Source organism: Ixodes scapularis, unplaced genomic scaffold (genome assembly GCF_016920785.2).
Source record: "Ixodes scapularis isolate PalLabHiFi unplaced genomic scaffold, ASM1692078v2 ptg003303l_1__unscaffolded, whole genome shotgun sequence".
Classification (NCBI taxonomy): Eukaryota; Metazoa; Arthropoda; class Arachnida; order Ixodida; family Ixodidae; genus Ixodes; species Ixodes scapularis.
Genome location: NW_024610315.1, coordinates 29,602 through 33,577, shown reverse-complemented (window position 1 = coordinate 33,577; position 3,976 = coordinate 29,602).

Here is a 3,976-nt window from a genome sequence, read left to right as displayed (position 1 = left end):
GCGATGTTTAGAGCGCATCTTCAGAACGAGCTAACATTATTAACCTGCTAAGACCGGCGACCTTGATGGTGCTAAATCCACGTTCCAAAAGGACTGCGGAAGCTCGCTGTCAGCACGAGCTCAACAGCAGCGCACACGGATATGGTCGCCAGTGAAGACTCCCTATAGTCGATTGCAAGTGTGGCGACAGGCCGCCGCCATGTTTCTCCTCGTGCTGAACAGCCCGTGCAATTATATATAAGCTTGTCAAAGGTGTGTTCACGGGCACGTTGCACGAGCTTGCACGCACGCGGCACCAGTCGAAGCGCCATGCATGCAATGGTCAATAGCTGCATGTTGAGGGCGCCAGCGTTGCTTGTCTTTATCTGCCAGTGCTGAGGCTTGAAAACAAAAACAATTCGCGTTTAGCAGGTTAGGAAGGTCTGGGATTTGTTATCACCATTATAAAGGGAGAACTAAAAAAAATTATTTTGTATTTCTGTGATTGAAATGGGGGGGGGGGGGGGGGTAGCAACCTATCGTCTGCAATTGTTCTATGACAGTCAATTATTGAATTAACTTTTATATTCTACCACTTAAATGAGTGGTCCTCCTTACCCAATTGCGAACGATTGCGGCGTATCGCGCGTACTATATATTTATATATATATATTAAAAAACTTTAGGCTACAGTTTGAATTAATAATAAGTATACAAGCGAATGACGACTGTTCGCAGTTGGCTTTTGTTTTGAAATACTGGTATCAGTATTAGCGACCGAGACTAAAGCCGTGGTCTCACGGCTAATGCATCATGCAAAAGACAGTCTGCAAAGAGATTCGAACGCGAGTCACCGCAAGGTTCGTGCTTCGAATGCCGCATGGCAATGAGTTCAAGGAGAAAACTAGGCGCGCGGCATTCGAACCATAGATATAGCGGTGACTCGTATTCGCAGACTGCCTTGTTTATGATGGGTATGAGCAGTGGGACCCCGGCTTAAGACGAGCGCGCTAGGCGCGTCTGCTTCACGAAACAACAGAACGCCGCTCGTCATAATCGGCACCGTGCAGTATATGCGAGCGAGGTGAGCGGGAAGCTCTGCCCCCTCAGCCGTCATCCCGCTAACGAAGCAGCGATCAGTCGCAAAAGACCGCGCAGGTCCAGCCACCGCAGAGCGAGCCGGAGCCGATTTGCGCAGTTAAACTCATCGGCACCTCTTTCTCCTTTCCCATCACTCGTAGATAACCAACCGTAGCAGCTAACAGCACCATCGCAAAGCGAGCGTCTATACTTCTCCGGAAATGTCCAAAGAAGTAACATGACCCGGCCTTCCTCGACGTCATCCTGCAAGCCCTCATCGAACTCATGACGCCTCAGCGTTTACATGCCCTCCCCGAACTCATGAACTCACCAATCTCTCGAACTAGTGAACTTACCAAACTCATGAACTCACCGAAATCACGAACTCACCGAACTGTAGACTCACTGAACTCATGAACTCACCGAACTCCCGAAATCGCCGCGAGCTTACGAAATCATTGAAATCAAGCCCCTCGCCGATCTCACGCTCTTCAATCAACCTCAAACTCCCGAGTTTCCGAGGCTTACGAACTCACTCACGTTACGCCTCATCGGGGAAGAAGGGTAAGTGAGGTGTGGGAGTACACTCACTCTGAGTGAGTTTTGCGAAGGTATGTTAGCGGTACAGTGTGCACTCTGAAAGCGTTGGTTTTTCCATTCACGGAATCATAATTGCCGAGCGGATTTCAGTCATCTGTTGTTTATTAATGATATAGTAGGGTGATTCCACGTCAGTTCATGCAATGATGGTCCGGGTCATAATTTAGATATTTTTGTTAAAAATATATATGAAAGCCATGTTCTTCGGAGGAACATTCAGCTAGATATGAACGCCGTAACAATTTTTTTCGCTGAGATATAAAATAGAGAAGCTTGAGGCGTGGAAATTGACAAGATTCGCAATGCTACTTTGCACAGTCTTCATTTCTTTATCGAACCTTTCACGGCACCATAACTTTTCTAATAGGTTTTACAAAAGTTATACAACACATACACAAACAATTAAAAATATCCATAAAATATTTCATTGCAAACGAAAATATCAAACATGGCACAAAAACGCGTTTTAGAGACATATTCACAATTTTTTTTGCAAATAAACCATCTTTCATAATACTTCATAAAACATATCAAAACGCGCGTATATAAATATTCTTTACGAATATATAAAGATAATATGCCCACCCTTAAATATATTTTTGTTATCAACGCGGAAATGCGGCTGATTTCTCAAAATGTGGCAAGATTGGGCGTCGATATTTAAAAAACTCCATCTTTTATTTTCTTTAAACTCCCCTTGGCACTTTGCAGTGACTTGAACTAACCTGTGATGGCAAAAGATTGAGTAACATATGACCTCCAAGCGGGAAAAGCTACGACAAACCTTCACTCGGAGCGAGCCGACGTCTTCGTCATAGCGGCTTTGGCGCACAGCCCCAAACGTTTTGAGCGTTAGTTATGGCATGTATCTTATATTATTAAAAATAATTTTTCATAAGCGGTGAGTATTAGTGACGTGAAAAGGAACTTTGAGCTGGAATACCATTAATTAGCTTACAATTCACAGGAATAAAACGGCCCCACTCTGCAAATTCGCTACCTATGCATCATACTTAAGCTTAAAACTCTCAGTTGCGCAAATGACCATGTATACATCTGGCCTCTCGGCATATGATGACTTTCACAGATGAGTTGCCTGGATTCCTTTGACGGGTTTTACGGTGGTCCACTTTGCTTGCTTCACCGCACGAAACTCTCGAACTCGAAGACAGTTGTGAGCACTGCGCAGAGTGGTTTGACGCGTTTTGCGAAGTGCTGAAGGCATGTATAGTTCCCACCAGGAACGCAAGCGATTGTACGTGCTTCTGCCACCAATCATCCTGAAGAAAAAAATATTGCGTCTGGTGTCGGAAGCGACTGCCTACATGATTGATCAAACATGAAAACTGAAGCGCAAAGGTGGTGTTTGGGCAACCCCTGATCCCTACATGGGGAAAAAGGCGAATGCCGAAGACGTGAGGGTTGCAATTGAGTACTACACACGCGACGACCTCGCATGCTCTGTTCAAAGCCCCAACAAAAAGGACGTCGTCAAAGCCATGATCAACGACATGTTCAAAGTCGTCAAAAGGTTTATGACCCGCTCTATTAAGGAAGCTTACCAGCTGTTTAGGAAGGACCATCCCCATCCCGAACTAGGCATCTCCAAATTTTATTCCCTACGACCAAAATGGGTAAAAAAAAAAGTCCCGAGCACGAGGTGTGCGCATGCATATATTGCGTCAATTTTCAGTTGCTTTTAACGGCAATAACAAATGCCCCAAAGAAGACATTTACTGAAGACGACCTCAAGCGCATCTACCTCTTCTGCGCTCCACAGAACGATTGCTTTCTGCGCCGTTGCGAAAAGTGCCCAAAAACGCAGAGCATCTCGCTGCAGTCGCTTCATCTCGACGAAGACGAAGAGATCTATTTCGCGTTATGGGACGCTGGCGAACTCGTCAAAAAGGTTATGGACACTTCTGCCTTCCTGCGGCAATAGGAGAGCGAAAAGTATATGAGGCATTCTTACATCCTTGACCTTGAACGAAGCCTGATACATGACACAAGAACCGCCTTACCACCCAAGGCAGTGATGTTCCACTTCGATTTTGCGGAAACATGGACAGTACTCTTTCCAACCGAAGTGCAGAGTTTTCATTGAAAAAAACTCAAGTGTCTCTCTCCACAAGTGTGGTTACGTCCACGCAAGGCACGCAAAGCTTTGCCGTTGTCACCGATGGTACACGACACATGACACAGCTCACGCTCTTCTAGCCACATAGGCCATAAAAGAGTATGTTAATGCTCATTTCCCAGTCTTTTTTTAAATAATTTTTGTATCAGACGGAGCGGCGGCGCATTTCAAGAATCCCTT